This window comes from Macaca thibetana, chromosome 10, assembly GCF_024542745.1.
Source record: "Macaca thibetana thibetana isolate TM-01 chromosome 10, ASM2454274v1, whole genome shotgun sequence".
Lineage (NCBI taxonomy): Eukaryota > Metazoa > Chordata > Mammalia > Primates > Cercopithecidae > Macaca > Macaca thibetana.
The window spans coordinates 47,610,271-47,635,743 of record NC_065587.1 but is presented as its reverse complement, the minus strand read 5'-3'; the positions used below and the strand labels follow the sequence as shown (position 1 = coordinate 47,635,743).

General features: G+C 40.2%; 1 long non-coding RNA gene across 1 annotated transcript in view; it reads left to right on the top strand.

Moving 5' to 3' along the window:
• Positions 1-3,451: 3,451 nt before the first annotated feature.
• The window catches only part of LOC126929856 (uncharacterized), a 270,018-nt gene continuing 247,996 nt past the window's right edge, over positions 3,452-25,473 (top strand). The window contains exon 1 of the long non-coding RNA XR_007717299.1: positions 3,452-3,597. This is a non-coding gene — a long non-coding RNA (uncharacterized LOC126929856). The remainder of the gene's footprint in view (positions 3,598-25,473) is intronic.

Sequence of the window (25,473 nt, the reverse complement as noted above, 5' to 3'; positions counted from 1 at the left end):
ACTTGAGGGCACAAGGGGAATAGAAATAAACATGAAGCTCATACTGCGTATTGTGTTGTGAGCAATAAAGTCTTTTGTATACTCATTTACATGCAAAATAGATGGGATGAAGAAACAATGTAGAAACATGCTTTGTTTTTTCTGCCCTATATTATTATTATAAATGTATCGAATGGTGCTGGCAAACATTTGAAAATGCATTTCTCTGGAAATGGCAACAGCCACCTAACCATTTAGCCCTGTTGATTTCATCTTTCAAATATTTCTGGATTTCATCCACTGGTCTTTACCTCCATTAATACCTTGCCACCATCTTACTTCAAGCTGCTGTCCTCTCTTAAAGGGGTTTGTAACAATGGATTCCTACGTGGTTCCCTTCTTCTCCTCCAGTCATTGCTTAGCTAGTTTCTTGAAGCCCAGTTTCCTTATCTATGAAATAGAAATAGCAACATTCCTAGCCCATAGGATTTTTGGGGAAATTACACAGAGTGATGTAAATCAGCCTGACAAGTGCTGAGATTCAATTAATGTAAGCTCTTATGATTGATTACTTATATATGCACAAGCCCTGAATTTGTATCTTCTATGTTTGATTTTTTACAACCAACAGATACTTTGAGGCAAAATCTTCAAAGTGAAATTACCCCTTATGAATGGAATCAAGTTAAGCCGAAGCCTTTCTAGTGGAAAGCTGCTGTGTAAGAAGGGGAGTTTAAATTTGGGAAAAAGGATAAATTAGATTAGTTGATGCTTACCCTTTAGGAAATATTATCTGAATTATTCTTCCATTGCCAGCCAACCCCATTTCACAGGGCATGTATATTTGCTAAGCAAATCAGAATTTTTCTTTTTTAAAGATCTGAAAGCTCTTCTCTATTCTATTATTAATCGAATATGTTTGGACCAATACAGGAAGAATAAAATTACCACATCACTATGTGTGTGTGAGATAAAATATGTGATTAAAGATATTTATTGTACTGATGTGGGAAACAATAATATGTTAAACAGATAAGCATGTAATAATGCATGTTTTCCCCATAAAATTTAATTTATCTCTTGGGCTGGGCATAAACTTTCTTCTTGAACAACTTGCTTTCCAACTATAGATTGCTGAGCTAAACTGCTTAGTTTTATAGCAAATTGATCACTACTGTAATATTTCAGGAGCAAAATGATCCTCACCAGTCACTTTGATTTCAAAGGCCAAAATTTATAGTTTTGTTCCTGATTTAGTGATAAAATTTTTTAACATATTGAGCATTTTATCACCTTCTATCAGGACATGGAGTTGAACTCACAAATGAAAAAAAAAAAAAACCCAACAAAAAAGGGGCCATAAATAATATACCACAGAATGACAGAAGAGTGTAATATTCCCTTTGGACCAGTGGGAAATTACTCAGATTTCTTTCCTTGTAAACATATGTCCTGGTCTCTATGGAAGACGTGTTATGCAATCTCTATGCTCCCGGAAAGGGAGTCACAGATAATGCTGGAGCTGGAAACCACATGGACTTTGTGAAAGCATAAAGGAAACTTTATTATATGTGTGCTCCCCAGTGTCTCAACTCGACTTTATTCAAGGCAGATAAAATGTAGTTATTGGACACTTCTGATATGTTGAAAATAGGTGCAGACAGTTAATGATGGGAAAGTTCATGACTCAGTGAAGATTACTCCCTAGCTGGTAGCTTAGGACAGAAAACTATAAAATCAAATTATGATAATCATAGGAGTCAGGAGAAAAAAGTAGGCCCATGGAGTTCTATTTACTGAATTTTTGAATTCATTATATACCACCTACTGTGGAAGTACAGGAAACAGATTTTTGATCATCTCAGTAGATTTGCAAAGTAAACTATTTTGTGATTACCAAAGTGAATTTTTAAAAAACTTAAAATTGTAAGAGAAAGAACCAGGGCTAGAAGGAAGGTGCAATAATAGAGAATAAAAATAATCGACATACCCCACAATACACTCGCACACATCCAGACTTTACCTTTTGAGGAGTTGGTTGAACATTAAACCAGTGAAAACAGATGTGGCTGTCTCGGTTTTTACCACTAAAAATAATTTTTTTTCCAAACAACATTCCCATCACATAGCAGTGTCTACCTGTCCTGACATAAGAGTTAAACCATTGATCTGGGGCTTAAATAGGACTTTGAGCTGCAGTGGTCTATTTTATCACATGTAACTTAGGTGTTGAGTCAGCAAGGCCAAATATGCTTCTACTAGATATCAAATCTAGACAGCTAGGGTCTGCAAGGTTTTTATTTTTTAACCTTCACTCAGATCTGTGTTTTAGGGAGAAAGTCGGCCTTTTATACCTGATATTAAGAATATCTATCTGAACGGTGCCCTTGAGTGACAAATCTCATTGATAATTTTCTATGGAATGTCAGCCCTTGCCACGTTAAATTACACAACTGCTAGTGTTTTTATACGATACCTTCTTTTTTGTATGCTTGTTAACATTTATAGGATTCTTATGATGTGCTTGCTTTTTTTGTTTGTATTTAAAAACTTTAATACAGTTCTGTAACATTTAGCTATTGCTGCATAAAATAACAGCTACAAAAGCTCAGTGACATACAACATAGGCATTTATTGATTTTTCTCAGGAGTGGTCATCTAAGTGGCCCTGCTGAGCTTGTCTGGGTTGCTCACATATCCGGGGGTCAGCAGGCTATCAGCAGGGGCTACTGGGTGATGGGGTGACTCGACTCAGCTCCACCTGGCTCATGTCCTTTGGCAGGTCAGTCTGGGCATGGTCTCAGGACAGTGGTAGTAGGCCAAGCAGGACCACACAAGGCTTCTTGGAAGCCTAGGCTCAGAACTGTCACACAATCACTTTCATTGCAGTCTGTTGGCCAGTAAGACACAAGGTGATATAAGAAGCTCTATCTCTTTTTTCTTCCCCCTCTTTTTTTTTTTTTTTTTTTTTTTTTTTGAGACAGGGTCTTGCTCTGTTACCCATGCTAGAATGCAGTGGCACCATCATAGCTCACTGCAGCCTTGAACTCCTGGGCTCACGCAATCCTCCCGCCTCAGCTTTCCAAACAGCTGAGACTACAGATGCATGCAACCACACCTGGCTAATTTTTTAATTTTTGTGGAAACTGCTACATTGCCCAGGCTGGTCTCAAACTTCTGGCCTTAAGCGATATTTCCACCTTGCCTTCTAGGCCAAGTGCTGGGATTACAGGCCAAGTGCTGGGATTCTGGGCCAAGTGCTGGGATTACAGGCATGAGCTCATTGCGGCCGGCTGAGGTTCTCCCTCTTCAGGGAATGAAACTGCAAAGAGGCATGCCAAAGAAGGCAGATACAGTGATGGAGAAGAATTAGAGCCCTTAATTCAATCTGCCATAGAGCTCATTCATCCTCCGAATAATGTGATGAGGTAGCTACTATCATTATTCCTTTTTCTTTTTTTGTGCAGGGAATTATTGCAGAAGGTGCTAAATAACAAGAAGTCACCCAACTAGTAAGTGGTGGAGCCAGGAATTGAGAGAGTCTGGGTTCTTCACCCCTCTGCTGAGCAGTTTGATTGTAACAAACACAAAAACAGTGGACCCTTGACTCACACAAAAGTGAGTACAAACTTTAGTCTGTAAACTAAGATGTGCAGTCGGATTTTATTTTATATATCTCTCTCTCATTGCTGACTTGGAGTTCCCATTGTTCTGGGCTGGCAGAAGACTTCAACTCAGTTCTTTCTGGAGGTTCCTTCATGGGTTGGACATTTGTCAGTGCATCTGAGTTGCCTTCCCAGGTCTGAGGAAACCTTGTCTTTGTAAGGCTGAACTCGCCTCTCCCATCTTAAGAGGAAAACCCCAGTTACGTGCTTTCCTGATCTCCCTGGAAGTTCCAGATGGCCATTAAAAGCTTGAGACAGGAGAATGCAGGGATTGCACGGAATGCATTCTGGTGACTGGTACTAGCAATGGTGGTGGCATTTGGCAGAAGTCGTTTGGGTATCAGTGTCCAGTGTTCAGCACCGTTGGCATCACTACATATGGTCCAGACTCCTGTATCTGTGCCCAGGTCTGTTCATGGGGGCACTGTCATGGCACCAGTATTACACCTCGATTTTGTGCAATATTCTGACTGCAAAGCCTGCAAACCTGGCTCTTTGGAGCTCCTAGGAGCTTTGTGAGTGACAAAGAATCATTTGATAAATGCTCTTCCTGCTGGAATTAATCAGAATGAGCTTCAGTTGTTGGTAACCATAAACCCCCCCAGCCTTTCCTGGTTGTTTCATGTGTTTGGGGCATTGCATTATGCCCAGGCAAAAGAGGTGGCTCCCTTGATCTGCTGGCTTTGACCACATAGATTTCCTGAAGGAATGTTCATTGCTCCATTTTCCCTACAAGCACAGCAGCTTTCTCCTACCTCTCTGCCATGTTTGGGATGAAGGGATTTGGGGGAAGTTGTTTATGGCCCCACCTTCCTCGACTTGCTCTGTGGTCATTCCTTTCCTGGTGCTTGTTGCCTTTCTAGAGTCCACAGAGAATTGAAGTCCAGGTCTCCTGCCTCTCCTACCTCTCTGTGCCCGTAGACCTCCTTCCTTCTCTCTTTTGCTTAAAGCCTTCTCCTCCAACCTGGGAGGATTCTCCTTGTATTCTAGTGTGATATGGTTTGACTCTGTGTCTCCACCTAAATCTCATCTTCAATTGTAATCCCCATGTGTCAAGGGAGGAACCTGGTGGGAGGTGATTGGATTATGAGGGTGGTTTTCCCTGTGCTGTTCTCATGATAGTGAGTGAGTCTCGTGATATCTGATGGTTTTAAAAGTGGCAGTTTTTCCTGTGCTTGTACTTCACTACCTGCCTGCCACAATGTGAGACATGCCTGCTTCCCCTTCTGCCATGGTTGTAAGTTTCCTGTGGTCTCCCCAGCCATGAGAAACTGTGAGTCAATTAAACCTCTTTCCTTTGTAAATTACCCGGTCTCGGGTATTTCTTTATAGCAGTGTGAAAATGGACTAATACATAGGGAAACCGCTTTTCCTACATATTTTCTCCAATATACTTTGGATTTGTTTGCAAACTGCCTCTCTCTCACTTTTTTTTTTTTTTTTTTTTTTTAAAGCACATTTATAAATCACAGGATTTTGTAAAAAAAAAAAAAAAAAATTAGCCAGAAAAGACTGGGGGACAGTTTGTGTTCTGCCCTGAGTTACCAAATGCAGATCTGTCCACTTAATTAAAAGTGAGGAGGAGGCCGGGAAAATGCCAGGACAAAACGCCCATTTCCCATAGGGTAGGCTATTCATCCTAAGGCACTTAGGTAAGGCGGAGTGGATTCCAAACTGCTTGGAATAGCTTCAGTCTATTATTTTGACCTCACCTCTTGCCATGTACACCTCTTCCTCACCATACAGCCTAGCTTCCAGCTGAATCAAACCAGCCAACGGGTCCTGAATATCTCCTTGTTAACACATCTCTCAGCACATATATTTTTCTCTGCCTAAAATACCTCTTTTTCCGCCCCCCTCTATTTTCTATAGACAAAATCCTAAAGAAGAGATAGAGGAAATTCCCAATGGCAGGTCTGGATACTATTTGGGTAAACATTTTAACAAATGGTTTGGCCATTTGGAGGAATTTATGTGTACAGGGCCCCTGTTTTCTGGAGGTTTATGTTTTGGTAGACTAATCAGCTCAAAACTTGAGCTTCTGAGACTCCGGGGGTAGGCAAATTCGTTTGTTCACTGATTTAATACATAGGAATGGGTACCAGAGAGGAATTTTCAAGTCTCTAGGAATAAACAGAATGATAATTTTAACGTCATTTTAAATGTAAGTGTGCTAGAAATTACCTATGGGATTTTGTCCTCTTGTTCTCACTCTTTTATCTTCAAATGGTAATTTTCCAGCATTTTTTCATTCTTTCAGGGACATTTACTGAGAATTTAACATATGTTAGGCATTATGTTAAGTAGCAGTTTTCTGTATAGAATAGAATATTAAACAAGTAGAAATAATGGGGTGTAAACATAAAGCAATTTCATTTTGTCTTCCACTATCACTTAAAACTTTATTAAACTGGGAAGGTTTTTTTCCTGCCCCTGCATGACTTTTTTGATCACTCATTTTAATAGAAATTTCTGCAGTCACTTTAGGCTACTAAACACACAGTCTTAGTTCAGAAATTAGAATGTTTTGTACCATATAATAAGCCAACCTCTGAACTTGACTTAAAATTAAATCTTCTCTTTCCCATAGATGTGCTCTCCAGGGAAGCCTACATCCAGTAAATAGTCACCTTCTTTCTTTCCTCACTCTGAGTCTACCAGCTTGCTAAAAGGGGTTTCTGACCTCTTAGTGTTCAGAGAAAGGGCATGGAGGAGAGGCTGGGAAGCCAGAAAGTCTACACTTTACTGCTATCCTTGTGGAATGACTGCACAGTTTCTGAACCTGGGGGATGTTTAGGCTGACTTTTCTCTCCTCTGGGCATTGTCATGGGTCCTTTGGAGATTCCCCTCTTGTTGTTGGAAACCTCACGGGAGGAAACTTTCTATTTTTCTTCTGTTATGTCTTGCTCAAAGGCCAAAGATTTCTCTTGACACCTCTTTTCCGACTTGAGACATCCATGTCCCCCATGCTGTGTTCAGAGAGTTTACAGACATCTAGGATTGTTGGACAGCAATAGGTACACAGGGACATACTGGTACAAGGTCTCGTTCCTTCTGCACTGTGGTTCTGCAGACAAAAGCCCATTGGTAGTTAATTCTCTCTGGCAGTTTCAGGATTCTGGGTTCTCCACTTCCTCCTGAGTCTGAGTTACTTGTCTGTCACCTCCTCCCACTTTCTTAGAGTCTAAGTCTGACTTTTCTTATTTGGGAGCCAAAAACTCTGCCTATAATCCTGTATCCAAATCTTTTTGTCTCATAGTTAGTCCTGTGGCTTCTTTGAGACTTTGGTTCTGTTTGGGAGAAAACGTTCCTTGGAATAAGGAACTGAGAAATAAGGAATTAAGAGAACTGGAATAAGGAATTAAGGAACTTGGAATAAGGAAGTAAGAGAACTGCAGGTGAGTGAACTGAACTGAAATAATGCAGAATAATAGTTCAAGATCGATTCCTGCCACAGACCTTGAGTAAACGGCCATGGAAGGTTTTTTCCAAGAGGGGTTATTTTAGCTGGTACTGAAGCATTAGTCTGTCTCTGAGGCAAAGTAAAGAAAAAGGATGTTCTTGACAGAAGAAATAGGGCACCAAAAGGAAAGTGTCTGCAGGTACCCAGTGGCTGCAGCTTTAGCAGGCATGGTTGGGAGGGTCTGTAGTGGAGAAAGGCTTGGCCTGTATCCACCATCCAAGGGGAGCCTTTGGAAGGTTTTAGACGGAGAAGTGATATGTTCTAGAAGGGTTTAGCGTGGTGGTGCGTGCCTGTAATCCCAGCTACTTGGGAAGCTGAGGCACGAGAATCACTTGAACCCAGGAGGCAGAGGTTGCAGTGAGTGAGATTGCGCCACTGCACTCCAGCCTGGGCGACAGAGCGAGACCCTGTCTCAAAAAACAAAAACAAAAATAACCTTCTCAAAAACAAAAACAAACCTACACCTGGGGGGAAAAGCTAACAAAAGATGCGTAAGATGTCCACAGAGAAAAACCACGCAGCATTAGTGAGGGAAGTAAAACAAGCTCTTTAAAAATACAGAGCTCTGCCCATTCCCACACTTGTGTTATAAGTTGGTCTGATTTTCCTGTCTGCTTTTTCTCTCTTGATTACTTTTCTGCTAGATATGGGAAGGAGAAGAAAGAGTTAAATAACACGCATTTAAATGTCCTCATCCCCCTCCCCTCCAAGCCAGTAGCTGGAGAAGTTGAAAAAAGAAAAACAAAACTAAACGATTTGGGCTAAAGAAATAATTGAGAGAAAAGAAAGTTGCCAAAAAGCATATATATATATATATATATATATATATATAGCATTATATATAATATATATAAACATTATGTATAATTATATATAATGTATTATATAATATATATGCACATTTATTTGTAATAAGTGAATAAATGAATAGTATATATGGTGGTCTTAGTGTATGCATGGAAAAATTGGAGGAATATACAGCAAATTGTTAATATTGGTGTTTGGTGTGTTTTCAAGTATTATATCTGCAATATTTACTATTTTTTAAAAACAATGAGCGTGTATTACTTTTGGAATCAGAAAAATCCCAATAAATATATACACCTATAAAGATGTCACACTTAACATCCAAAGTCCTTATCAGGGTTTCTAGGGTCCTGCGCGACCCAGCCCCTCTCTCTGCCTGACCTTGTTTCCTTCATGCTCCATCTCGTTCACGGTGGTCTCTTTGCTCCTCCTCGATCACACCAAGCACGTTTCCAGTTCACAGTGTGTGCATTTGACATTCTCTCTGCCAGGTGTACTGTTCCCAGGTATCTGCATGGTCCCTTCTCCACGTCAATTAGATTTTGCTCAAATGTCATAATTTCAGAAAGAATTTCTGAAAATTCCCATCTCCTGTACTTGCTTTATGTTTCTCTATAGTACTTACCCACTACATTATATCATGTTTGTCTATTTATTGTTTATGTATCTATCTATGTATCTATGTATCTATCAGTCATCTGTCTATCCATTGATGTCACTCCTTGAAGACTTTGCCTAGAATAGTCTCTGACATACAATGGAAACTCAGTAAATATGTATTGAATATATATTATTTGCTTTTAAACAGTGAGTACCTGTTTTTACTTTTATTTAGTGAAGATTGAGTTGTAGAAAATATTTGAAAACCTGCAGCCCCAACTTATGGCAGCTTAAAGGTTTTTAGTTACTTTTTAAAAAACACCTTTCCTCATATAGGACAGAGTTTTTCCACCTCAGAACTATGGACACTTTGGGATGGATAATTCTTTGGTTTGAAGTCTGTTCTGGGCATGGTAGGGTGTTTAACAACCAATTTAATGCTGGTAACATCCTCCCCCACCCACCTCATTAGTTACGACAATCAAAAATATCTTCAGACATTGCCTAATGTCCGCTGGGAGCCCAAATCCCCTTCTCTTCCCCATTGAGAACCACTGCTATAGTAGCGATCTAGAGTCAAATACCTCTCCATCTTTCTAAAAATATGTACAGCATCGTATTGACGGAGACAGGCTAAAGTTTCATCTACTGCTATGCTGTTAGGAGGGAATGAGCTGAAATTTGTGTCATGGGTTCTTATACTTTAATGAGAGTTACTCAGGTCTCAGAACCTCTCTACATTTTGGTTTTCTTGTTTAGTATAAATGCAATCCGATTTAATCTGCATATAAACACATCTATTGCATATTAAAATCAACATATTATAAACATCAGGCTGAATGCTTTCCTGAAGAAGCAGGCTAAAAAAATTCATGCATATTAATATCACAAATAAGCCAATTATTATATGGAATAGTAAATAAAAAAACAATATGATTAATCTAAAACTGGGAGCTTCATAAAGCAAAATATATGATATGAAGATTAGACTGCCTTAGAAACAATATTACGAATCCTTGCATTTTACATGTAATTTGTTTAAAATTAATTTCCCAGTGTGCTATCTTATTTTTGTTTCACCTAGACCTACACTAATAAGTTTTATGAAACATTGATATTACTTAAAATCACAACACAGAGAAGAAACCATTTCTCTGCTCTTAATTGAGGCAAACCACACTGCTTAGCTTCACAGTTTCCAAGGCCCTGAGGACTTCCAGGTATGCTGGAATTCTTGATTATTTGCTGGCATGGAGCAGTGATGCACTGACCTGACTTTTTAAACAGTCACCATTCTTTACTACCGAATAAGAATAACCTTTATGAGAAAACAATCCAGTTCTTGAGCACTTACTATGTGCCAAGCTCTCAGCATAATGATTATTTAATTCAGTCTTTACAACTACCTGGAAGTTTGGGATTGTTATTAACCCCGTTTTACAAAAAGGGAATCTGAGAGGTTCATCTGCCCAAGATTACATGCCATTAGTAGGTGGGCTGTGCTGGGCTTTGAACTCCGTCCCGTTAGACTGCAAGAACTTGTGTTCTTTACCATTAGAACACTTAACTGTAGAGATAATTAGCAGCACATTGTTATCTTCATGTTAAATAGATTTTTACATTGGTAACTTGCCACTTTGCCTTCATTCATAATATGACTATTCAAGTGGACTCTAGCAGGGAACAGTGTGCCATAGGTAAATTAAAATACTTACAGGAAGCTTAGGGAAGATGGCAAGATGGTAGAAAGGGAGGCCTTCCAGTGAAAAGGCCGTTGAAATAGCCTAGTCAAGAAAAAAATGGCAGCCTGGACCAAGGTGGTGGCAGAAGGCAAGAAGAGAAGAAATGGATTTCAGAGACTTAATTATTATTTTTTAAATGAGATGGGGTCTCACTATGTTGTTCAGGCTGGTCTCGAACTCCAGGGCTCAAGTGATCCTCTCCCATCAGCCTCTCAAGTAGCTGGGATGACAAGCATGTGCCACTGAGCTCAGTTTGATATTTCAGAGACCTTTAAGAAGTAGGATTGGTAGGGCTTGTTGACTAGAATCTTGGGGGATGTAAAAGGGGGAGAAGAGAAGAATAATACCCAATGATCTGAGTCATGGTCCTAGGAAAATGGCACCCCTCATTCAACTGGGAAGAGGAGGTGTGGTGGAAGATGATGGGTTCATATTTCGGCAAGTTGGGGTTGCATGGCCTGAGGTGTTCATCAGGCCGTGGGATAACAGGGTTTCTCTTAGCTAGGCTGCTTTTCACTTTGCCCCTTGAATCATAAATGCATACAAATACTTTATTCTTCTTTACCACACTATAAACTCTTTTAGGGCAGTGTTCAAGATTTGTCCATCCCTATTTCCCTTAGAATGCACCATCGTTGCTGGTACTTCAAGAAACATGAAGAAACATGATCCAGATCTACTTGTCTTTTGTCCTCGTTCTTCCTGGGATGTGTTTTGTATTTTCCCATTTATAGTCTTTGATTTTTCCCACTCTCTCCAACTAAAGACCCTTGCATTCCAAGCTACATCTCTGTGTATTTTATTCCTTCTCAGCTTCAATCTTCAAGGTCAATTTCAACTTCCACTTCCTGGATGAAAATATCTAAGCTTCCACTGAGCACTTGACATAATAGTTTCCTCTTTCCAACTTTTGAAGCATCTTTTTTGTAGCCTTTTTGCAACCCAGTGTAAGTTTCTCTTTATATCAATTTGTGTTTTCTGAGCCTGTTCTAGTGCCTGGAATATACTAGGCAGGTAACGCATGCTAGCTATTTTTATCACGTGCTTGTGTCATACACACTTTATATCGAGCAGAAAATATTTCAGTGCCTACACGGTCCTACAACATGCTAGCAATGGATCATGAACACGTCACTTACCCTCTTTGAGCCTCAGTTTTCTCATCTGTGAAACTGAATCATAAGAATACCAACCACCTAGAGTGGTTGTATGGCTAAAATGAATTTAAATATATAACAGGCTTAGAAAATTGCCTGACGCTTACTAAGAGTTGCATAAGTATTAGCTTTTATTTTTGTAGGGACCTATTAGATAAGTGAATCAAATAAGCTGAAATTGAGAAAATGTTTTCTTAAAACACACAGATTGCTTGGTTTGTCTTTAATTTTTCTACTTTTAATAGATATATGGGTACAGGGAATATTATGTAGGTTTCTTAAATCTACTCTAAGGAAGACAATAGTGTAAGCAGAATGATAAATGGTAAGTGAGACTTAGCTTCTATGCAAGAGAACAATAAGGAGTGGTGGAGACTGGGGAGAACCAGAGTGACCTTGCCCTGTCTTAGGGGGCGGCCACTATTTAGGCCAATTGTTGTCATATGAGAATGAAGACCTGATGTTGTCATGGGTTTTTAAGAAGCCAGAAACCTGAACTTTTAAATGAAATCTCCTAATTTGTAGATGTTGGCAGCTAAATAAAAAATAAAATTCAGTACACTCTAGAGTGTTGCAGTGTGAGTGTCTGTGCTATGATATAAAATAAAACATGCCTGTAGGCCAACTTGGCCCCCAGGTCACCAGTTTGCAATCTCTGCTTTATCTCATAACTTCCTCTAGGGTTTGAACTATGGCCTGTCCGCAGTAGACAGGCAAAAATAGATGTCGAACTAAGTTAGATTTTGGTGTAAGAACTCTGGAGTACTTTCCATACATCAAACTGAGCTGAAAAAAATAATCCAAAGGATATTTTCCATTGTCGCTATTTTTTTTTTTTGTCTCTGTGCACAGTAGCATAACATGCCCTGAATGCAGAGAAACCATAAACTAGGTCATTTCCTTGGACAGTAAAATTCTCTGAAACAAAAGCAGCCAAAAATTGATCATTTTCCTGCTAAAGAAGCACATGCTCCCTCCCTGTGAACACACACACAGTTTAATACAATAAAATCAAGCCTGATAAAAATGCAAAATGTATGCATTTTAAAAGAGGAATTTTTAATCATATTAATTTAAACAGAAACCCTAAATTAGTTTTCCTGTAAGAACTTGATCAACTGCTTAGTTTCCCTAAAGACAACATGTGACCTCTATGAGGAATGCAGTTGTTTTCACTTTTTCCCCCCTTCCCTTCTAGATATTTTTTTCCACCTTCATTTTATAGAATTTAATAATGGGCGAAGTAACAAATGAGAAGATAAAAATATTCCTGAACACTCTAGGGCATACATGGGGATATAAACAGATATTGTAGCCATTTCCTTAAGTTACATCATTTGCTGGACTATTTGACTTTCTAATTTGAACTCCCTGTGTATTACTAAATTTAACTTGTATATGCCAGTGTGTGTCTGTCACTGAATTCCCTCAAATGGTAGGCTCTGAGAATAAAATGCCAAATTATCTATTTCATCTGTGTTTCTGTCCATTTATGTATTTGTCTGCTTATTGATCTATTTTAACACGATCTATCAAGGAAGGCATTTCGACGTCTTTGTTTCTTATTCCTTCTTGTTTACGGAGACCACATTCCCCCCACCCTCAATTTCAAATTGCCCTCTCTTCTTGTCTGCAAATGTTCGTGGTATAGATATTTCCTTTATTATTCCCTCTAAACTTTCTTTGTTCCCATCCCTGTCTTTTATTATTTCTACTGTGTCATCAGAAACTGACTGCTGGATCCTGCCAATTAGCCTTTGTCTGTCAGCACCAGCCTCAGCCTCCCGAAGAGCGAGTGTGCACGGCGAGGCGGACAGGCCCTATTTCATATGCAGCACAGTGTCCCCACACAGAGATATGCCATTACTGACAAAAGAGCAGTAGATGGGCTCAGATTAGCTGCTGACAAACTTCCTATGTGTGTGTGCGTGTGTGTGTGTGTTTGCACGTGTGTGTGTGTGCATGTGTGTGTGCGTGTGCGTGTGTGCGTGCCCGGTAGGAGGAGGTCGAGGGGGGTGGGCAGGACAGGGCAGGTAACGGAAGCATACCCTGGAGCACCAAACCGCAAATCTAACTTGCAAAGTAACTTATCAATTCTATTCCAAAACACCGATCATTCTGAAATGGTTTCCGTCATAGATGTGGTCCATCTGTACTGGTGGGCGCAAATGGGCAGGTCGCAGCGACAGGAAGAATCCACAGATTTCTGCCTCTTGGTCGCATCTGCTTGGCCGTCCACTGTGAAGTGCCCCTCTCCTTCCCCAGGTTAATATTTCTGGGCACCGTCCAGGGTAAAGGGAGGCACTCACCTTGGGTACAGAATTTCATGGGGCACCAAAAAACTCTGTAGTCAAAACAATTGTTTTACAATATCTATGATGTAATTAAAAAATAAAAATGAATGCCAAAAACCTATGATGAAGAAAAGATTAAAATTTCAGATAAAGAAAGGATCAGTGTTAGTGATGTTTCCATATGCATCAGGCCCTAACATGGCTCGGCAGAGTGCTGTGACTGATCCTGTCTTTATATACACCATCATATATGTGTGTGTGTATATATATCATATATATATGCATTGAGTGAGTATATATGTGTGTATGTATGTGTGTCTGTGTGTATGACATTTTGTTTGACATGTTTTTGGTAATTTCAATTTTTTAACAATGTGGTATTAAAATATGACTTCTCTTGATTACTGTGTTCCATGGTGGCCCCTTAACTTCTGCTCCAAAGTGAGTTCTCCATTGGTCTCACCCTGGTCTGGGCCCTGAGCCTCTCCCACATGGCCTTACATGAAATTCTGCTCCTGTCAGGGGCCTCCCTCTGGCTAATACCATGGACCTGCAAAGCATTCAGAGGGCACCATGGGACTCAATGGGCAGACACAGGGCACAGCCCTTCCCACTGGGCAAATCCATCTTTTGTAAGGGAATACTGAGAACTTGTAGCCTTAAGATGCCAAGGCACGTTGTATTCTGTGGATGTGTAAGGGGCTGTCATGATAATACCCTCTGATGGAGAAGCCCCCAGGCAGTCTGCTGGTACCCCATATCTTACAGAGTCCATGGGGCTGCGGTGTCTTCAGTTTTCACTTGCATTTTCCCAGTTGTCCATTAGACTTGGAGGCAAGAGTCCGGTGGGGTGTTGGCCAGGAGGCACATCCGGGAGCCCCACCCCATGTTATATTCAGAATCTCCCTTTCTCTTAGGCAGCTAAGGTCAGTCTCAGTGTGTTTGTTTGTTTTTATTTACTTTTTTTTTGAGACAGAGTACTCGCTCTGTTGCTCAGGCTGGAGTGCGATGGCGGGATCTCAGCTCACTGCAACCTCCGCCTCCCAGGTTCAAGTGATTCTTGTGCCTCAGCCTCCCGAGTAGCTGGGATTACAGATATGTGCCACCACGCCCAGCTAATTTTTGTATTTTTAGTAAAGATGGGGTTTTGCCATGTTGGCCACACTGGTCTCGAACTCCTGGCCTCAAGCAATCCACCCACCTTGGCCTCCCAGAGTGCTGGGATTACAGGCGTGAGCCACCACGCCTGGCCATTCTAAGTGTGTTTGGATGCCCCTTTCCTTAGGATGCGTTGTCTCCCAGGGTCCCCCTCAGACCTGCAGGCAAACAGGCCCCCTGCAGGCTTTGCCACACGCAGATCAGACATACTGGTGCCATCATCACCTTGTTGTAACAGAAAATACCCAGAAGGTTGTAACAGAAAATACCCAGAAGGAGGTGGGGAAGTGAGCCAGGGAAGGAAAGTTGAGTCATCAAGACAGTTACCACCATGGAAGACTGGAGCTTAATGTCATCACCATTTCTCTTCTAATCCTCACAATAACCCTGTCAGATGGGAACAATGAGTATTTGCCTTTCACCAGTGAGAAAGGCGAGAACCCAAGGAGTGCATTTCTTGCATACACTGGCTTGTAAACAATGGGCTTAGATTTAAACCCACATCTATCTGATGCTAGATACAGCACTCTTAACCTCTACCCAGCCTTGCGTTTGCCCTGTAGGCATCCTGGGAGTCTCAAGAACCAGGAAGATTTGTGGAGCTGTTTTGCTGTATTTTTTGTGATGAAACATTACCTTTTATTCTACAAAGTTGTATTATGAAACTTTGAAATAAACTTGAAATGTTTATTTCAAACTATACTCCATCTATTTTCTTTCCGCCTTAACACATGTGCGTATCCACACGCACACATACACACACACATGCACAGACGCGTTCTCAAAAGTTCTGGCACTCTGACCTGGGTTAAAATCCAGTTCTTTGTCATGCAGGTGATTAAGGCAGAGACACTGCCCTACGAGGTACTACAGTCTGGTAATAGAAGGGAACATCTTATCAGTGAAGGTTGTTGGGTGTAAGCAACAGAAATGAACTCTGGTTAATTTAGACAAAAGGATGTTTTATTAAAAGAGTACTGGCTTGCTCAAAGAATATTGAGAAAGCCAGAAACTCAAGCTCAGGGGCAACATACCAATCTGGTTCCCTGCCCACTTAATTATTTTGCCTCTCTGTAGATGTATATTTGTTGAATAAATGCCTTAAATGAGGTGTTTGCAGGAGGAAATGCAATTCCTGGTAGAGTCTCTTACGTATATGTAAGCTACAGAATCACTATTCATCCAGCTTCTTTTTGTGGAAACTATTCCCGTGAGAGAGTTTGGAAAAGAGGATATGGGGTGAGAAATAAACTTTATTTTCTCCTTCTAATCTCCTTGTATCACCCCATCCTCCCTCTCTGACCTCCCCTGCCCTATCAGGGAGCTGAACAAAACTAGGTACTTGTGAGTTTCTTCCCCCTCAATATCTGGATAGATTATTTGTATTTAGGGTTCTCCCCAGAAGCAGAACTTGAGATAAAAATTTGAGTACAAGTTGGTTTATTTGGGAGGTTGTAACAGAAAATACCCAGAAGGAGGTGGGGAAGTGAGCCAGGGAAGGAAAGTTGAGTCATCAAGACAGTTACTGCCGTGGAAGACTGGAGCTTAATGTCTTCTGGAAAACTCTGGAAGCCAGTGGAGAAAAATGCCTCAGAGTTGTTCCTTCTGGGGAGGGAGGGAATTGGGGTATTTATACACCAACATTGTCAGTTGTTGGTTGAGGGTAGCTTCTAGAGGACCATTAACTCTTGGTACTTCTGGACAACCATGCCTATGGCAAACTGGTCTCCAGAGGCCACAGGAATCCCTTAGGCAAAAAGATGCGGTTGCTGCTGATGTTCCAGTCCTGCATCAAGCACTCAGGTGATCAGGGCATGGCCCTGACAGTGACATGCGGATGTCCCTGGCTACTGACTTCTCTTCCTTAACAGAGAGAAATTTGAGTGTTTCCATCCAACAAAAACCTTAAGAACCTCCAAATCACCCATCTTTGAGTTTCAATGTCATGAAAATACTGGAATAAAATATTAACGCAAATCTATGTTTTGTCAAGAGTAGTGTTTTGTTATTTTTCTTGAACTATCCCAGATATACTATTTCAAATTAGCAAAAGGACATTTTTTTTTTCTTGAGCAATATCAACTAAATAGAGGAGGAGGGAAAAGAAAAATTCACTTATCATGGTTTATTTGTTTCCATGTGATGATAAAAAGATTAAGTCGCACAGCTTTCGTTTTTCCCCATTTTTTTCTCTTGCCTTCTGCTATTACTTGTGTTTCTATTTATTTTAATTAGAATTTAGCCTTTTATTGAACCTGTTTTCTTTCTGTGGTATTTTTATAAGCTATGTTCAGCAATTCACAGTTTCTAAAACACTAGAGGTACTTTTTATTTTTTATTTTTTTTTCAGTCAAGATGATGCACGTCATCTGGCCTTGGATCTGGTGGCCAAATATTCATCTCAAAGGTTGTGTTCATCATGGCAAATGGGACTAAATTTTATTCTTTAGAATCATTCCAGTTCCAGTACCTGAACACTTAACTTTAAATTTTTTTTACTATGATATTCATTGGGTATTTGTAGTGTATTCTGTATACTAGCTGGTAATATCACCAACACCAGCAGTATCCAGTGTTAGATGTTGTTGTACTGTTTCCAAGTGTTAAGAGTCCTAGCTCTCCCTCTTCTAGCTGTGCTGTTTGGGTGCTTTGCTTTACCTCTCATCAGTTTCTTTACATGTCAGCCTATAAGTTTTTATTTTAAACAGACTTTGTATATATAGAATACGTAGTCCAAAGCCTATAACATAGTAAAACATTTGACTCATGTAAGCTTTTATTACAAAACACTGGCATACACACACTCATTTTATTTAAATAGAAATGATACTGTTGGCTTATGCGCACCTAATCTTGAATTATCAGGTGACTAATGCATGGTTTGTGTGTGTATGTATATAACACACAGAGTCAATAAACAAATGTATACGTATATGAACTATCTGTGAGTCGTGTTCTCATCTCTATGCCCGTGGTCTTAAGTTTGAAATGTCAATTATATCACAGCTTAATGGGTGCACATAGCAGTGTGTCTGAACATCCTTTGGCTTTCTCGATCAATACATTGACCTAATTTTATCCGGGGTGGCTCTATTTCCCCTCCGTGGTATGTGAACATCTGCAAATCGTCTCAAGGAAATGAAGTCACAGTAACATCTAGAGAATGCAATATGATGGTGATTACTCGGAACTCAATCTCTTTCACCCTGTGCCTCCCTCACCTGCATTAGCCCCGTGACTCACCTCTGTGGGAATGGGGAATGACTCTCTTCTTTAGCTCTCCAGTGGTAAGAAGGGAAATGATAACAGGAGTAGCTAACAGTTACTGAGAACTCACCATGGGCAAGCACTTCTGTGCAAATTCCCTTACTCCCCTGTGTAGCCAGAACCTTTCTTATTGCCATCACCAGGTGATGGATGAAGAGGCTGACATGAGTGAACGCCCAATGACCTTGAATAAATACATGGCAGGGCCGAGATTGTGGCCCCAATGGTCAGCTCTAGGGCTTGCCATTTATACAAAATGAACTTTCAGTTTGGGAATAATTTTAGATTCGCTGAAAAGTTGCACATATATTATAGTACAAGCCTACTGTTTTAGCCATTGCTTTTTCCTGTTCCTTAAGCCTCTAAGATTTTTACCAAATCATGTCAACTTCATCACCAGCTCATCTAGCTTCTGAAGCGTAGATCAATCTGACCTCAATTAGAGGCTCCAATTACCCACATTTAAGGCACCATCAGAGAACACAATGCAAAATTTCTTCTTTCATTCAACACATAATGATTGACTGCTCTCTATGTCAGTTAGGGACCAAGTGGTGAGTAACTCAGTCCAGCTGTTTGTCCTTATGGGAAGTAGACATTGTACACACACACACACACACACACACACACACACACACAGAGTCAGCTGAGTATAAATTTATAAGAAACAGACATTAGAGAGCATGCAGTAGTGGAGGCTGACCGGGCCGGGGGTCACAGGGCAGGAAAAGATGGTCAGGAAGTTTCCCAAGGAGGTGATGTTTGAGCTGATACTTACTCAAAGGAAGGAAAGGAGTGTGAAAGAAAGGATGGAAGTGTGGGAGGGGAAGACTGTTACAGGCAGACAGAACATCTCCTACACAGACTCTGGCGTCTGCCATCAGCTTGCCTTTAATGAGTTTCTGGCTCAGAAATGTAAAAAAAAGCCTGTATTTCTTAGAATGCCTTCTAATTCTTTTACCCCCCTTGCAGGCTTCATCTCCTCTGTGATTTTCTTCTAGGCCCACTCTCTCCTCCCCAGAATTAACCACCCTATACTATATCAGAGCACTGTATGTACTTCTATTATTCCATGTAAATACGGTTTTAATTGCTTTCCTAGAAATACCTGTCTTCTCTACTACATTGATTGCTCCTTGAGAAATATATTTTATTCCTATTTTATATCTCCAAATAATGAATCAATAGTATTTATTGAGCAATTGCTATACATTAGGCACTTTGCTAATTTTTTTCATGTAATATTTTATTTATTTCTTAGGTCAAACTTATAAAGTTGTATTATTCATTCCCTATCACCCATTTAGCCAGCATTTATTGGGCACCAACCATTGTGTTGGGCACTGTTCTAAATCAACCAATGAAGTCCTGCTGGTCAAATCTGGCTTTCTGTCTGTTTAGGTAAATAAAATTTTATTGGGACATGGCCATGCTCATTTGTTTACATATTGTCTGTGGCTGGCTTCATGCTACTATGGCAGGGCTGAGTAGTTGCAATAGAGAATGTGTGGCCCACTAAGCCTAAATATTTACTATCTGGGTTTTTACAGGAAAAAGTTTGCTGATCCCTGTTCTAGATGCTGGGGGCACAACGTGGAAAAATGAAAGACAAAAATCTTTGGCGTGGAGGGCTTGCACAGTGCTTGTGTCAGAGATGGATAACTTCAGCCTGCACAATAGCTATTCTGGGTTTCCTAGCCTCTCTTCCAGTTAGGTGTGACCATAGGATGGTTCTAACCAATAGAACATGAGTAGGAGTAATGAGGGCTATTTTCTGGCCTGGCCCATATGAATCTCCTGTATGTATTCTTTCATAGCTCTTCCTCTTGCAGAGACATGACCACAGTAAGCTAGAATTCACTTCTTGAAGATGGCAGCACTTATCCTGCTGGCCCTGAGTGACACTATGGAGCCAAGATTCGTTCTCCCCTTACCACAGACATACCAATCTGGAACCACTTAGTATTGTTATATCAGCAACAAATACGTGGCAATTGTGTTTGAGCCATTTTTATATTTTTGGGTTAACTTGTGCCATCAGCTAGATTTTCTCTAATGAATGCAGTTTTATTATTATGCTTGCTGTATAGCTATTAGCCCCGATTTTAACATGTCTTAATCCAAGTATATTTTCTCTCATCTAAAGACTAGAGTGATAGGCAGTCAGGATGTCTTAATCCAAGTATATTTTCTCTCATCTAAAGACTAGAGTGATAGGCAGTCAGGATGTCTTAATCCAAGTATATTTTCTCTCATCTAAAGACTAGAGTGATAGGCAGTCAGGATGTCTTAATCCAAGTATATTTTCTCTCATCTAAAGACTAGAGTGATAGGCAGTCAGGATGTCTTAATCCAAGTATATTTTCTCTCATCTAAAGACTAGAGTGATAGGCAGTCAGGGTTGTTGCGTGATATCAACCATGACCTGGATTTCTTCTCTCTCCAGTTCTGCCGTCTCCTGGAGCATTGCCCTTGACCCAGTGGAGCTGCCTTCATAACCAGCACCTTGTATTCCAGCATGAGAAAGGGGTGCACAGCTTGTTTTTAAGTTCTACTCTTTATTTCTGTTCACATTCTCTTGGCTAGCCACGTGAGTCACATGGCCACATTTAGCTAAAAGGGGGACTGAGAAATGTACTCTGCAGCTCCGTGGCCATCTGCCCAGCTGCAATTCATGGACTTCTACCATTAAAAGGAAGAAATTGCCGGGCACGGTGGCTCACGCCTGTAATCCCAGCACTTTGGGAGGTGAGGTGGGTGGATCATGAGGTCAGGAGTTTAAGACCAGCCTGGACAAGATGGTAAAACCCCATCTCTACTAAAAATGCAAAAATCAGCTGGGTGTGTTGGCAGGCACCTGTAACCCTGGCTACTCAAGAGGCTGAGGCAGAGAATTGCTTGAACCAGGGAGGCGGAGGTTGCAGTGAGCTGAGATCACACCACTACACTCTAGCTTGGGTGACAGAATGAGAATCTGTCTCAAAAAAAAAAAAAAAAAAAAAAAAAAAAAAAAATTTAGAAAAGGAAGAATTTGGGAATGGGTGGTGGGCACAGTTAGTTGCCTTTCATACACATGATGATGACTCAGAACTTACAGTCCAGAGTAAGTTAAGTCACTTATAGCAAAAATAAGCACTGTTTCCCTTTGTTTTTAAAAATAAAAGACATTGTATTTAGTTTGGCAGTGTAATGACAATAGCTAACAGTTATAGCAGCACACTATGAGTAGAAGTCTGGGTTTTGTGTTGTATATGTATTGGCTCATTTAAGTCTCTTCACACCACTACGAGTAAAGTGTTATTTTAATTCACATTTTATGGATGAGGAACCTGAGACTGATAGAGGTTAAGTGAGTTGCTCAGGGTCTAAAAGTTAGGAAGTCAGGCCCGGATCCGAAGCCAGAGAGCTGGGCCCCAGAATCTACTTGCTTGAATCCGTCTGCTAGACTGCTTCATCTGTGAAATGGGGATAAAATATGTACTTTAGAGCTGGGCATGGTAGCGAGCGCCTGTAGTCCCAGCTACTCTGGAGGCTGAGGCAGGAGGGTCCCTTGAGCCTGGGAGTTTGAGGCTGCAGGGCACAATGATTGTACCTGTGAATAGCCACTGCACTCCAGCCTGGGCAACATAGTGAGACCCTGTCTCTAAAATAAATAAAAATGTACACACACTGTATCAGGATAAAGCATGAGAGAGGACACAAAGTAGTTTCTTTCTTTCTTTATTTTTGTAATTTTTAAACACAGGAACAGAAAACCAAACACCGCATGTTCTCACTCATATGTGGTAGTTGAACAAGGAGAACACATGGACACAGTGAGGGGAACATCACACACTAGGGACTGTCAGGGGGTGGGGGGCAAGGGGAGGGAAAGCATTACGACAAATACCTAACGTATGTGGGGCTTAAAACCTAGATGACGGGTTGATGGGTGCCACAAACCACCATGGCACATGTATACCTATGTAACAAACCTGCACGTTCTGCACATGTATCCCAGAACTTAAAGTAAAATAAAAAAATAAAAAAAACAAAGCCATAAGTTATTTTCCAATAGTTAAATAAATTCCAATGATAGGCTACAATTAATTAAATTTAAACTTAAAAAATGTGAAGTAATCATAATCTTAATCTGAAATAAAGAATTTTCAAATAAAAAACTTTAATTGATTTTAATATATGTCTTTTAATTAATTTTAAAAAATATAGAATAAATAGTAGAATTTCCCTTTCATTGCTTTGTTGACTCCCTGCTAGCATCTTCACTGCCCAAATAATACTCATTTCTCTAGAGGAGGGGGCTGGCAAATATGGGCTCCAGACCAAATTTCTCCTCCCGACATCCACACCTGTTTTTGTAAACAAATTTTATTGGGACCCAGCCATGATCATGCACTTAGTTTTGCTTTTGGGCTATAAGGGTAGAGTTGAATGGTTATGCCAGAGACTGGCCCACAAAACTGAAGACAATTTACTATTTGTCCTTTTATGCAAAAAGTTTGCCAACCCTTTTTTCAGAGCTAATCAGTGTTCAAATTTTATGTCTGTAATTTCATACCTTTTCTCATGTTTTTGCATATGTCTGGCTATGCACATATATATGTAATTGCAAAAATACCTATACAAAACACACACACATATATGTATGCATATACACACATACACACATATCTTTTTAGTTAAATGAAGTCATGCTATAGAAATGATGTACATAATGTACCTTGGAGATTTTTCCGTATCTGTTCCTATAATGCTACTTTGTTATTTTCTATAGTACAGGTGTACGATCATTTATTTAATCACTCCCCTACTCTACAGATGAACATAAAGCTTGTTTCCAATTTCTGTCAACCATCTTGAATGAGTAGTCAAAATGTCTTTGAAAACCCAATTGTAGCCACCATTCATTTAATTTGTAAAATTTTGAGTCTTTTGCAGCAGGGAGGCTAACTTCATTCCATGTTAGAGTTTCTTACACACAGTAAACAGGACCAAAAATATATTCTGCACTTCGGATCTTAATTATGCATTATACACTTAATTAAAATTCACATTGTCAGTAAAAGGTAAGGACTATATTAGATTGTGGTTGTTGGCATCATGATTAATATACATTTAAGCTTTAAAATCTGTTGTTACATTATGGTAGATTTTCCAGAAAGAAACATGAAGCTTTAAAATGCATTTTTAAAAAGACAGAAGGAGATATGAACTCAGTGGAAGAAATCCAGCTCATTCTAGAGCAGATGATAGCTATATATAATAAAAAATGGAGCCAAAGCCTCACCTTAATTTGCGTGTTGTTTAAGGCAGGCAGGTTCTTCTCTCTCTTTCTGAGAATTAGAACTGTGTAAAACCAGAGGGTGAATGTGCAAGGTTTCAAACTCCAGGATAAAACTTGGTTTTCTATTTTGCTAAACCAAATCCTCAAGTTTTACCAATCTTTGTGTCCGCTTTAGGTGGGAGCACCGTGGTTAGTTTCTTCCCAAAGCTTACCTTTCCCTTTGGTCACATTTTTCTATGAAATAACCTTGTTTTTATTTTTTGACCCTAAAGAGTTTCCCTTTGTTCAGAGACTTGTCTGTGGGCTTGATGTGAATTTTCCACTTCGTTTAGTGTATTTCCATTTATAAGCCGTGTTTTTCTCACCTTCTCTGCTTCACACTCTGTTTATTTCCATTAAAGATCAAGAAAGTGACTGAAGAGTTTGTTCACATTTTGAGGTGGCCTCAATTTTACTCTGCTGTTGGTTGGAATCCACCTCTCTCACTCCCCAGCTATTGATTCTTTATTTTCTCTTTTCTGTTTCAACATTTGGCCATGGAGAATCGTAAAACCTTTACTTTTAAATTATGAGTGTTACCTTTGTTCTTTTAATTTTGTCGTCTGCCCATGTTCTTTTTTTCTTTGTTTTCGGTATTCTGACTTACTGCTTCTCTGTGATTCTTTATGTCAGAGGCATTTAAACCAGAGCATCTTCATCTTGAATAGGGGCTAGGTAAAATAAGACTGAGCCCTACTGGGCTCCATTCCCAGAAGGTTAGACATTCTCAGTTACAGGATAAGATAGGAGGTTGGCATAAGATACAGGTCATAAATACCTTGCTGATAAAACAGTTTGCAGCAAAGAAGCCGGCCAAAACCCACCAAAACCAAGATGGTGATGAGAATGACCTCTGGTGCCATGATAGTTTACAAATGCCATGCCAACATCAGGAAGTTACCCTATATGGTCTAAAAAGGGGAGACATGAATAAGCCACCCCTTGTTTAGCATATGATCAAGAAATAACCATAAAAATGGGCAACCAGCAGCCCTCAGGGCTGCTTTGCCAATGGCGTAGCCATTATTTATTCCTTTACTTTCTTAATAAACTTGCTTTCACTTTACTGTATGGATTTGCCTGGAAGTTTTTCTTAGATGAGATCCAAGAACCCTCTCTTGGGGTCTGGATTGGGACCCGTTTCCGGTAACATTTATGCTTTGAATAATTTCGAGGTGCATGTTAAATATCTGGACAGAAAGTACAAGTTTTCTGCGAATATAACCCTTTTTTCTTAGTAATTGGACGCACAGAGATTATCCAGGCACATGAGAATAACATGACAAACCCCAGCATTTTTGTGTGTGTCTGGGTGTGACTATGTGACTAATTTCTGGCCAGAGTGATTTAAGTGGAAGTGTTCTTTGCAACTGTTTGGGGGCCTCTTTGTGTAGAGCGGCCACTTGCTGCTCCCTGGCTGGAATGTGGTTGGGTGGCTGGCTGTAGAATGCCTCACTCGGGCCTGATGTGGAGGCCACATGTTGGCCTTGGTAGACTTGATAACTAGAGACACAGTGAGTAACACGGGCTTCTCAGAACATACTGGAAGATAAACACCAACAACACCCAAGACCAGAAAATGCCACCAGATGCTACTAGAGAGCAAAGTATAGCGACAGGCCAGACTCTGCTTTCTAACATGATTATTTTCCAAAATGTCTTGGTCCTCGGAGGCTTACCAAGAAAGAAGGCGTTTGTGACTATGCGTATGTGTGTGTGTGTGCAGAATCCTAAATTGGTTGTGTATTTAACTCAGAATGATGGCATTTACTTGGAAGTGACTAAATTTTCTGCCATTAGGTAGATGGAGGGCTTGACATAAAAACAGTTTAAATGGAGTTACAGAAGAATTTTAAAATATTTTATTTCTTGCACACTCAAGTTTGTCTTCTTTGACAGTTGTAGCCACGATGGGAGTCTGGGCTCAAGAAGGCAGCTGGGAATCAGGACTGAGGTTTAAGCATGGCAGGGACACTGTCAGATTTGTGCTTCCTTCCGAAGTCTTTTTTTCTGGGAGG